At 35.1% G+C, this 13,619-nt stretch overlaps 1 pseudogene; it reads right to left on the reverse strand.

Annotated features, from left to right (window-relative positions):
* Positions 1 to 1,137: 1,137 nt before the first annotated feature.
* On the reverse strand, positions 1,138 to 2,381 carry LOC149155283 (E3 ubiquitin-protein ligase PUB22 pseudogene; annotated as a pseudogene).
* Positions 2,382 to 13,619: the final 11,238 nt, after the last annotated feature.

The following is a 13,619-nucleotide window of genomic DNA, read 5'->3' on the forward strand; positions in this document are numbered from 1 at the left end:
GGAGAATGTTAAGTGTGAAGCCAAATTCATGCAGAATTCTAGATCCTTATACACTGCCATTAGTTTCTAGATCTTCATCTAAAACACATGCACGATTCTAGATCCTTCTACAACCTCTATAAATTTGTAATTTCTCTGGCCAAGGAAAGCAAGCCAAGGTCGAGGCCTATTATGTAATGCAAAGTGATTTCTGTTCTCCAATGATTGTTTTATCTATTCCACTGTTTCTGATTAAGTAATCTTGTTGTTTCTCCATTTGTCTATCTCTTAAATTATTCTTTGCTATTGTCGTCTAGGTCTCTGAGTATAAATCTGTTGTGTGTGATGTATGCTCCGAACTAACACTTGGAAATTCTCCATTTTTAAATCACTTATTGACCATTAAAAGAATACCAAAAAAAATGGTTTAGAAGAAGAGATGATTACATATTTTGAATGTAAGGTTGCTCATAAAATTGATAAGAATAATATATGTTTATGGAAAAAATCATCGTAATTATATATATATATATATAATTTTAATATTTTGTTAATTGAGATTATTTTGGGTGTTTAGAGGAAGGAATAGAATTTTTTTAGCAAATAAAATGATAAATGTTTTAATAAGTAAAATGATAAATGTTAATAATATATGTATAGTCTTCCAGCAATAGTATAGTACTGTGAAATTTTTTTATTATTTTACTATATTCTTATATACATATATTTTTGTGGTGTCAAATTTGTTAGTGAATTGATAATTTGTTTTGGTAAGAGGATGATGGCTAAGTTTTGATAATGTAAATAGATATCGCTCTCCACCGAGCTTGTAAACAACTTCGTTGGTTAAGGATATTATTCATCAATAATCCCATAATAATCAAATATCTCCCCAAGGGCCAAAAAGATCATTACTATTTGATATATCCAAAGTATATATAATCTTGCACTCTCCCTCTTCGAAATAGAAATGCCTATATACATGTCCATAACAATAATGATGCTCATACGCATCGAATCCGTATGGGCCGGCCAAGTTTCTTTGTTTTTTAAAAGTAACATTATTAAAGTCCGACCCATTCAATAAAATTGACATAACAACGAAAATGCCTTCCTTTTTCAGGCCATCTTTCTGTTTAATTGCGTGGGTGTATCAGATCAAATTTCGAAACTGTGCATGATAGTTCTCATTAGGTACGGAAGACAAGGGGAGACTCTGAAAGTATTTGCATGCAATCTCAATACCTCCTTCGCCTTCTGCTTCGTTTTTTCTGCGCAACTGAGTTGTTGAAGCATGCAAAGTTTAGACACAGCTCCACACTGAAGCACCTCCCGAAGAATCGACGCAGTTGAAGAATATGTGCAAAGCGACCAAAGAATTCGAACTGCTTTCTGAGTGGCAATTTCTGAAACCCTAATAATCTTCTTGGAGACTACAGCAATGCCCATCGCGTGATTAGCCATGGCAGCCCTTCCTTCTGCATAGTCCACTAGCATGTCCAACAGATCTAATATCTTTTCACGCTTGGGCTTCTCGGCCTCTGGAAGTAATTCAATCAGACAAAATATTGTGCCTGCCTCTATAGCCATTAATCTGTTCTTTCTGGACTTTTTACATATTGCTATGAGGACAACCAAGGCAGCCATGATCGCCTGATGGCAGGATTCACCCTTTATGATCTCTAGGATTCAATCTTTCCCCTGCCGATAAATTCCCAATCAGATATCCAAGTGGAAACCTTCTGCAATAAAACAACCACGTGAAGTCTAGCTTCAGCGTTTCCCTTATGCAGGACCAAGGCCATGGACCTAATGCAGGCTGCCTCTGACAAAGATCTTGCAGTTTGCTGGGTCATAGGAAGCAGATGCAATATACCCAAAGTTTCCTCACAAGCCCTGAACTTTTCATTCTCACTGTCGTCGCAGCAAGACGAATTTATCAGAGATGCAAGAACGATACTCGAACCGGCCGCCATGCACCTTCTGTTTCCCTCGCTCTCTCGCGCAATGGACCGCAATTTTTTCAATGCACTGATGCGTTCCACTGCTGGAGATCTGAGTGCAGCTTCAAGTAACGCGGAGATTTGATCGGAGTCGACGGGCGCCCGGGGAGTGGTGATTTGCTCTACGCCCTTGGAGCTGTTTGCAAGGCACCATCCTTTAATGAGGCGACGCAGCGTGTGGTTTGGAGTTAAATCGAAATTCTCTAGCGGCTGCATGGTAGCAGGACACGTTTTCTTGTTGCACGAAAAAATCCAGTGCTCTATGCTTTCCCGATCATAAGTCATGCCCGTGGAAACGGTTACGGGGTCTCTCATAAGCTCCATCGATATGGGGCACCTGAAGTAAGAAGGCACCTCCACCTCCGAACAATCATTTGGTGAGTTATTGAAGCTTAACATAGTAACGTTGGTATCAATACAGCGAGATAACCAGTTATTCAGATCGACCACGTTTCAGGGCAGGCTTGTTGTCTGAAGGCTTCAATATACAGATAATTAAAGCTTATAGCGTCTATGACTATATAGTTTCTCTTCCTGCACAATTGTTAATGTCAACGCACTCGCTCTGTCAAGGTTAGGCAGTCAGTTGTCGGTCGGTCAAATATAGAAATAGTCTGCAATTCCACACGTTCCAATCAATAGACTATTTCAGCTTTCATCGCAGACACTAATAGCTGTAAGTTTTTGATCCAGTCCATAGGCAACTGTAACCACCCATATCAGAATATTGACTTTTTGAAAATATAGTAAGATGGTAACCAAGGCAAAGTCATCATTAAAAGGCGAGGGTGTCGCAAGGGAGCATTGAAAACGATTGAAGGCGGAGACATTTCCGTATTATGACGAGGAGCGAAGGAGGATTTAGTTGAAAGTCAACCCTCGTATTGGTATGTTAAGGTATTTGCCACCTGAAAAGTATGTTAAATGAGGAAAATTCGGCATTTAATCGATTTTTTCGAGCTGTATTCCATTGATAAGAATTTTGACAGTCAGCGTATCTGTTTATGGATTACTTAAAAAGTCGTTAAACGTGGAAATTTTGGAATTCTAACTTTTTATTAGAGTTAAACAATTGGTTTGAATTAATATTTTATGTGGTTTAATTTAATCAAATCTTTATAAAATTTTGTTGGAATCATAATTTAATTTATGAATTATATATAATTTGAATATTTTAAAGATTATTTATAATATTAAATTTATTTATATATAACTATAAAAATATATCATCTAATTAAAAAATGTTTGGTTAGATTTAATTAAACATTTAAATTTATTCAATAGTTATATATTTCAACAAAAAATTTAATTAATTTTAAATTTCTTATATAATTTATTACATATAAACCTTATATGATAAATGGTTTTCTTAAATTTTTTATATAAAAATAGTTAATTTTCTTTTTTAATTTTTATATAAAAATGGTATAAGTTAAAATATCGTATATATAAAAATATCTAATTATATCATGAATTTGGTTAACGAGTGCAAAATATGGTTAGCATGCCCTTGACTAATTCTTTTTTAATAAAAAATTTACTTGAATATCATAAACAAACTAATAAACATAAATCTAGTTATATACTTTTAAAAATAAAGTAAAATTAAACTTTACTTTATATTTTTGAAAATAAAAGAAATTAAAACTAAATTGAAATTTTCATATTGAGAAAAATTACATACTAATCATTTGAATTAACATTATCTCTCTCTCTTCCCATAAACCAATACGTGAATTAACATTATCTCCCTCTCTTCCCATAAACCAATACGTGAATTAACATTATCTCCCTCTCTTCCCATAAACCAACATTGTGATATTCCACAGTAAAATCTTATCCATAACAAGGAGGGTTTTGCGGCAAGTCTATGCCTTGAAAGAGTGTTTAATTTGGGGAAGCTATTTTGTTTAATCGACAAACTTTGCTTAAAATCTTATTCAAATTTGTAGTTACTGAAACTACAGAAGTTGGTTGGCAAATAGATCAAGTTGGTTGACAAATTGGCAAATAGATCAATTGGTTGTAGCTAGCATCCTGAAGAGACTAGAGTAGGTGCAACATAAACAACAAGAAGGGCTATGGTAACAGAGACATTATATCCAAAAGTAGATGTTGTTGATTCAGCAACAACTTATCCATGAGTGCTATTGATAGTCTAAGCCCATGGATGCGTAGAATCATAAATAAATGCGCAGCCTCACCGTAAAGAGCAAACTCTACATCCTGTAGATCAATTGCACACCCTCATTAGTGGGAACAGGAGCTTATGCCTTCACATCACCACTTACAAAAGAAAGGAATGTAGAAACATCCATCGACTTCATAACTAACATGAAATATTAGACGTATTGGTTCCTAAAACATTGAAGAATTTTAATTTTTTACAGAAGTCCAGTGAATTTGGCAAAGGGACCAATCTATTTTGTTTAGAGGATGACCTCCGCTTAAAACCTTGTTGAAAGCAGTGGTTGAATTCCAAACAGAAATTCCAAGTTCGAAATGCCTAACTTGGAGAAACAGAGCTACACTGAACTAAAGGAGATCAAGCAGATCATTGGTCAGAGCGCTTGGGAGTACGATAAGTGGTTCTGTGCCATCAAAATAGCAGTAATTGGAGTATGAAATCCTTCAGAAGTCCTAGTGAATCTGGCAAAGAGACCAAGCTATTTTGTTTAGAGGACGACCTCTGCTTAAAACCTTGTTGAAAGCAGTTGTTGAAACCTGTAGTTATAACAAATAACAGTTCAAGCAATGCACACCGGAAGGACAAATAAATTACCAATAATTTAAAAATCCTCTGCTCAGCTTGGTTTTGCACTTCTTCGGAACTCATTTCCGGTTACAGTCTGTGCAATCTCAACTATATACAAAAATGGGTAATCCTAGTATTCAGATAGAAATAAAGCCTGTAAAAATTGCAGAACCTGAAGCCCTAAGCTGTATTAGGCATGCACCCCTTTTATAGAACAAACCTGAAAGTTTCCCCCCTTGGTTATAAATTCTTGGGTTCAACCTTATGCTTATTTGTAGCCCATTATAATTAGATTACATGCTTGTAATGAGTTGTAAACAAAAGGCAAAATGAACTGGGTATTCACAAGCGCTCATATGGGTTCATGGTGAATACCATGAAACTTGTATATTTGTAAATAAACTTCGATCAAAGAAGATGTCCATTTATTAGGTTCTGGAACTTGTGTCAATTAGGATGGGGTAGTTGAAAATTCGAATTCAAACATTGAATATTGCATAGACCTAGAAAAAACAGCGAAGGGTAATAATGGGACTTGGGGAGCAATGCATTTACAATGGTTTATGTAAAGGCCCAATGATTTTGTGTAAAGTCCCAAAAAATCCAATCCCACCAAAATCTAGAAAAGACTTTGGAAATCTTGTAGTCTTGAAGAAGAAAACACCACCCACCTATAGAGCACTTGGGAATTCCCGCAGCCTCTAAGAAGAAAACAACCTCCACCTGTTGATTTAGTGTAATTGCAAAATGGTGTGGACATTAGTACATTTGGGTGGGGAGAACATGCAAAGCAGAGAAAAGAAGAATAGATTAGAAATTATTTGTACAGAAATGCCAAGTTCCAAATGCCTAACTTGGAGAAACAGAGTTACTCCAAACTGAAGGAGATCAAGCAGAGAATTGTTGAGATTGCTTAGGAATACGATCAGTGGTTCTGCGCCATCAAAATAGCAGTAATTAGAGTCTGAAATCCTTCTTTTTATTAATCCGCCTAAACATGAATTACAAGCTGAATCTCAAAACTTAGTAAAGTATTTAAATAAAAAAAAATTGTTATTAATAAATATAAATCAAAGTGCCACATTTAACACAATGATATTAGATGTTTTCAACACATGGTAACCATGCCTGCATACTTTCACAAGTACACCACACGGGTTTATGCTCGGACCACTTGTCCACAACGATGATCTAGATGTATGTCTATTGTTATTTTTCCTGTTAAAGTTGGTAGACGATAGCCTGCCATTTTTCCTATTAACGCTGATCGAAGGTGGAGGTCAGCACTGGTTAGCTTTCTTGAGAATGTGGAGGTCATCATTGGCTAGCTTTCAAAAGAACCTGAATTGCCCAAAACTCAAAGATCGAAGGTAGGGGTCATCACTAGATAGCTTTCCTGAGAAGGTGAATTTCCAAAAACTTAAACGAATCCACAACAACAACATCCATCACATCGTGCGTGGAAAGAAACTATCCGGTTGAATTGACCCTTCCAATTCAAAGTGCTTTCCTGCAAGTTGAAACTTGTTAAGCTGAAACTACCCTACAAGTTGAAATCGCCCTTGGGTAGGTAAACACTGGCTTCAGAAAGTCCTCCAAAGGAATTTAAGGGGAAAAATCAAGGGTCGTTCAATAGCTTAACTTTCTATTTTCTCTTGGGCACTGCAAGAATTAATGGGTCAAGTGTTAAGTAACATGGAAGGATAGGAAGGTGCTAAGTAACAGGGAGGGATACGAAGGGCCTATGAAGGTAGAGGCCCTATCGCAGCTGTGAGGACATATCAATGCTTGAGGGCGAGTTGGTGTTGTAATAGATTTGAGGAGAGACGAGTTTCCTTGTAATTAATTCTTGTGCATAAAGGTGAACAGAAGGGATAGCCTGTACCATTGTTCATGAAGTTATAAAGGATGTGTGGCTTTGGTTTATTACCTGGAACAATCTATTGTACATTTCTGCGAGTATATTTATATATCAAACTTGAATGTTTGTCAATTTGCTGGAGGAAGCTTGCTGGAGCTGGTTGGAATTCTCAAACAAATTTATATGGCTACTGATTTCACCAGGTTCTCTTAATTTCTTGTTCACTCACTGTGTATTAATTAACAATTTATCATATAGATGTTTATGTCCAAAGTCTATTGTTAAGTACATTTGTATCAGTGTTTCCTATACATTTGTATCAGTGCTGCCTATTTCTCTGAATTTACAAATCAACCCAAAAATTTGATTATTAAGTGTATTTGTATCAATGTTGCCTATTTCTCTGAGTTTACAAATCAACCCAAATTATTGATATATATATTTTCAGTGTTGCCTATTTCTCCGAGTTTAGAAATTAGCCCAAATTATTGATATATAATTGCAGCACTTCCTATTTCTCTGAGTTTACAAATCAACCCAAATTATTGATATATAACTGAAGTGATTATTTATGCACTCTTTATATATATTTATATATATGCAAGCTTGTGAGCACTGAGTAATCTTTCCAGTTCTTATGCATACATAGGTTTTCATTAATAAATACCTGCTAATGCACACTGAATGTTTACTTTCATCATTCATTCAATGCATACTGACCTGCTTTCTCTCTGTGTGATTAAGTGTTAGGTAAACTTGACTCAGGATAGAGTTAAAGTTGACCAGGTTAAAGAGTGATGGTTTTTGGGCACATGGTATTGTGGACCCATAGTATTCTGCCAGTGGTATTATATGTAATGGAGCTTATAAAAGGTTGGAAGGACTTCATTGTAAAGCAAGACCTGGAGGTGAGCGGTGAAGGCTCACTTGGTTGGATTGGCCAGGGTTTTGGCCAATGCTAATGAGATCTTATTAGGTTCGGTTTTTCCCCGGATTTCGGGTTTTCCTAGATAAACGTTTGTGTTTATGTGTCTATGGTTGTTGCTGGTTATTTTTATATTTATTCTTCTCAGTAATTATTTATGTTATGTAGTAAATTTCTTAACAACTGGTATCAGAGCCAGATCTTGGTTTCAAAGGGATTCCTTGATGCTAGGGGTTTATAGTGCCTGATGAGATCAATGCAACCTTTTTTCAGAACTGGGTCTGGAAAATAATGGTGGAACAATCGTACGCGTAAGAACCTCGAGGATAATGTGCAGAAGATAGTGTCGTAACTGCCAGGGATCGCAGTGCATTTGCGATATTTACCGGTTTGGAACATGCTGACGAATTGTTCGGGATTGATGTCGCTTCGAAAATTGTTCATTTTCTGCTACGTGAGGCCACCAAAGCTGGAATCTATGAGGTTCTCGTCGAGATTGCAGTTGGAGCAATTTGATAGAAGTTCTTGAGCAAATCAAATTAAGAGAGGATGGATCAGAATCGCAGCAGCAATAAACAAAAAAAAAAATTAATAAAGTCAAAATTATTACATGTAAATAGGCATACTACTATAAGACCTGGTAAGGCATGTGTGCCCCTTGGTGATCACCGGTAAAGTCTGGGTTAAGCCTAGGTGATAGGGCGGATGTTGGGTTAACAATACCCCGGGGAAAAATTCTGAGGGGGGTAAGAGCCAGAGTGAGTAGGATTGTCTCACTTAACAGGTTTGGCTGGAGTTAGTCAAGGAACCCCAAGTCAAGTTTAAGGGGGGAATTGTTACGTAAACTTGACTCAGGATAGAGTCAAAGTTGACCAGGTTAAATAGTGATGGTTTTGGGTCACATGGTATTGTGCACCCATAGTATTCTGCCCGTGGTATTATATGTAATGGATCTTATAAAAGGCTGGAAGGACTTCATTGTAAAGCAAGACCTAGAGGTGAGCGGTGAAAGCTCACTTAGTTGGATTGGCCAGGGTTTTGGCCAATGCTAATGAGATCTTATTACGTTGGGTTTTTTCCTGGATTTGGGGTTTTCCTAGATAAACATTTGTGTTTATGAGTTCATGGTTGTTGCTGGTTATTTTTATATTTATTCCTCTAAATAATTATTTATGTTATGCAGTAAATTTATTAACATTAAGAACCTACATGCAAAAGGAAACTAGGGAAGAAGAAAGAAACCAAACCAGGGAAGCCGGCTTAAGGACTAAGAGCAACTGAGGTACGAGTAAGAACATACATGCAGAAAGAAGTGTGATAGCAGGTTGTCCACTAGCACCAGCATCAGTAGATGCCCATGAATGCATCCATATGTAAGGGGTTTCCCCCATAGGAACGTACGCCAAATTCTAGGATACGATACCACTCGATCAGGTAAATCCAACCATCTTACTTCTCTTCGACCCAATAAGAGTGCGCAAGTAAACCAGACACCACAGCAAGCAACTTCAACCATTAAACAGACACAAAAACAACATGCATTTGCCATTGGGCAACTTCAACAGTTTACCACCTTGCAACTTTAGCCCACCTGGCAACTTCAACCCGCAAAAGACTTTAACTTATAATACGATAGTACAACATTTCATAACATTTAATAATGGTAAAACTGATGCTAACATTACTCTCCACTTCCCAAATAATAAAAACAACAGAAGTCGAAAATAACATATGCTTTTGGCCTCTCCTCTTTGGGAAGAGGCCAATTAAGATGATGAAATAAATTTCCATATAGTTAACAAATGGAACTAGTTGTATACGCTGCAAATTCAGTGTATAAACTGTATTCCGCTGTAAACTCAGTGTAATAATTGCATACTCATTAAAGGAATTAATGCTAAAAATCGTGATTTCGATTATTATAGTCCCATGCCATTGCCAAATGGCACGGACTAATAATAAGATAACCCGATATCAAATTATAATGACCCTCAATGTAACTAAAAATACAGAGATAAGGGAATCATTCTATAATTCCAATAAATGAAGAAAGAAACATAATAAGATGGAGCACATGACTTCCAACAAAGCGGCATAAGCATGATTGCATAAATTTGCTATTTGTAAAAGGATTTTGAGAATCACCCACTTATTTCACAAACCATCTCCCCATAGACCTTGTGAGTGACATCCCTTCAAAGTGTTTTATAGAAGGTTCGCAATACATTTATGCATACAACTCTATACCGTATGCATATATTGTAATTTCAAAAGCATCATATATCCATATTTGTAGCATTAAGGTTGTTTTTATTTTAATAAGCTTTATATTTGTGTGAAAAATACAAGTTTTGGTTTTTTTTTTAATGGTAAGTTTTTGAAAGCTAGTTTTAAAATTCATTTACTTTATTATGGTTGAATATTATTATTATTAATATATATATGTATATATATGTATATTTATTTATTAATGTGATGTTATTATATAGTGTAATTGTGATTAAATAATATTGAGAATGTGTATTTTTTAGGAGTTTATAAAATATCTTTTGAATGAATTAGAGTATGTATATTAATTTGGTAATTGTTTTGGTTATGATTTTAAAATTAAATTATGTTAAACACTTAATCTGCAAAGATTATGGTGTATAATATGAACCATTATGAGGATTTAAAGAGACCTTGAAAGAGAAAGTCAATGGTTGTATACATTGTACGTATATCTATATTAGTCTAATCAAATGCAATGGATTTATATTCTTTATTTTTGGTTTACAACGAGACATCGGAATCAAATTCATCGATTTAAGTCACTAGCCTTAGACATGGGCGCTCTTTAGATATTTTCACATCTTCCCTACCAAGTTTGGCATTTTGTCTACTATTATGTGTTTATTGCTATTGATTGCACCTCACCTCCATGGTTACATTTTTCTACATATTTGAAATGCGCTTATCTCTATCCACAATCATTTGTTTGTATGTGCATAGTTCTAAGCTACCTCTCTCAATGTGTTTATTTTCTAGTAATATCTTCCAGTGGCTCTCCGCTATCAATATCATCACCTTCTATGCAACCATTCTATTCGAGATGGCTAGATTCGATAAAAATGCATCATTTTCTACCTTGTCGATGTAGCTCATGAGTGGCAAAGGGAATTTCATTTCCCTTGTCGTGATTGACAAAGATAATAGAAGGTTTCTCTTTATCATTCGAGGAATTCTCATTATCATATCCATTCTCTACATTCTTAACTAATTGGTTTTCTTGTTACAGTAGCCACTTTCTATATCGCTTGCACATCACTTACATCCATAATTCAAGCATAGTGTTTTATATAGCTAATGGTCTCTACTACTATAGAAGGAATTTGGCTTCTCCCTGGAGAAATGGGGTCGAATTTGGCATCATTTTGGAGACAAATCACATAATTATGAATTTCTTCTGAAAATGATCCCAAACAAACATTAACTATAAGGGACACTAACTATTTTTTAGTTATATATGGAATTAGTGGCATTCTCTACGACATAGTGTGCTCCCATTCTCTGCCATGGTCAATAGTTTATCGATATTTTGACTTCCATAGTGAAACAACCAAGAATAACGCTACAAAAATGTTTATTATTAAGCCCACATGGTGAAATTCAAGGAGACTCATGGAGAACTGCACGGGATTGATATGTCTTTCCTTCTTAAAAAAAGCAACCTTGAAAAGTGTTATAAAGGATGACAATTATTCCCTGCCACCAAAAAATTTGAAATATCAATTGAATAAAAAACAACGTACTTTCATGATCACTCTCTCTAGGATTGTATGTAAAAAATGGTATTGTCCTTTAACTGAAAAATACAAGCACAAGCATGGCTTAAGAATATACTTTATTTTTTCATGTCTCAAAAGATGCTTTATCAAGAGACTAGATTTGAGGATTATCATAATATTTACAACAATAGATGCGCATATATTATCAAATTATTTTGATGGTGCTTCATAATACAATTGCATCGATTTTGACTCTCCCTTTCTTAGCTACTATTCAAAGGATAGATGCATGTTTCATGCATAATCAAGAACCATGTGGAGAAATTATACAAGCCATTAACAAAAAGGCTTCTAGTTTTTTGAATACCTATGAATCAAACATGTACAAGCGAGCCTAATCCACAAGAAAAACTGGTGTCTCAAACCTCAAGTTAGAATTAATGTTGTAGACAAAAGAAAAGCCATTAGTGTGTTTCATTTTTCAATTATTTTTGAAGCGAGATTAGCTTATGGTCATATTCAAATTGAGAGAACTTCCACTTAACATAAGAGACAATCTCCAAGCTAAATTTGGAAATAGTTTGGGAATTTCTGAGCCCTAAAAACATCCTCCAATAGTTTGTAGTCATATTCAAATCTCCATTTGTGAGGACTTCTCATAAAAAAATAGATCAACTTCTAGCCAAATTTGGAAATTATTTTGAATAACTAAGTGTTAGAGCTAAGCTGTAGAGTTGGTGGTCACACTTAAACAACCATTTATTAAAAGAATTCTACTCTTATTACCCATTTGGTTTAGGTCTTCCTTAACCCATGAGATTCAAAGATCGCATCCAAGGTTAGTAATTTCCATCATCTGTTTATCTACTAGGACTCACATACACCCATTCAAATTAGAGGGGCAAGGGCGGGGGGGGATTGTTTGACACATAACCAACAAAGGTTATGGGTTGGAATACAAATCAACACGAGGAGTCTAGGAGACCTTGGAGGAGGAATCCAATGGTCCTAAACATTTTCTTTATATCTATATCATTATAATGGAATGAAATCAACAATTATTATTATTATTATTATTATTATTGACAACATTGTGTGGTTTCATTGCATACATTATACTCATATTGCACTAACATATTGGGGTTTCCTCCCATCTATACTCCTCCACATGGATTCATACAACATATGTCAATGTCAAACCATTAGTACTTAGTAATTCATCATTCCACCTTTTCTCACTTACTCCATGTAGAATACACAGTTTAAGGACATTATCATCCCATTAAAGAAACGCAGTTTCCAGGAATAGGCATGACTATTATATTAGATTACATATTCTCAATATCTCTTGTGACCCTCACAAAATTTTCAAGATCTTTCTAATCATAAAGGAGGAAATTATAGTTGCATAATTAAACTATCTTCGACCCCTTGTTAATTTCTCCATCATTGTTGGAAGATGTATCTAGCCTTATTCGTATAGATTTTGTATCTTGGTTTGTGATATAGTGAGGAAGACACACTTCTGGGAATGGAATCATGATTTCTTCTCTAATCCACCTTTTTCTACTAATGGTAGAATATTCAAAGCTATAAATCCACATGGTAGGGATATTAAGACAATGGTTTGGACCTACTCTCAGAATTGGTACTCCAAATTATTTGACAAGAGTTGATCCATTATAATTAGAAAATAAATCAAGGAGTATCCTCTCAAGTCAAATTTAAATTTAAAATTAATTTATTTGTAAATTTTCCTTAGAGAAAATTCGAAAATATATGTTCCATAATTATCCTAAGAGAAAATATTAAAATTTTTATTTGAAGTTATTCCTATAAGTGACTCTAGAACTATTCATGCACAATCCTTAGGTTAAATCTTGAATCATAAAATTGTATGGTCATGATTTCTCTTGCCAACTAATGTGAACTATATTTTTTCTTATAAAAGAGAGGTTTTTGGCGAGACTTTGTGTTTTAGTTTCATAAGTAACACATTTACGTTGGTATCCAACTAACTCCTTGTAACCTTCCTCTTGTGCCTATTGTCCTATCTTGAACGAGAAAGAGTTTCCTTGACTATATAATTAAGATATACCCCTAAGTGTAACCTGGTGGATCTACTTGGATCAACCTACTATAATGAGAGAGTCGGATCCTTTGTTGGTTATTAAGCTTGATTTTATTCTTGAATTGGGGGTATTTGTTTTAGCCATGTTTGGACCCGAGTTTATCATAGGGGATAGATGGTATTTCTGTTGAGCACAACCCAACTTGGCCTAGATTTTGGTAAAGACTCCCCATTTTGTGGGGTGGATTACGCAATGGA

This window comes from Pinus tabuliformis, chromosome 9 (genome assembly GCF_031772625.1).
Source record: "Pinus tabuliformis cultivar Carrire ecotype Pingquan chromosome 9, CPIR1, whole genome shotgun sequence".
In the NCBI taxonomy this organism is placed as follows: Eukaryota; Viridiplantae; Streptophyta; class Pinopsida; order Pinales; family Pinaceae; genus Pinus; species Pinus tabuliformis.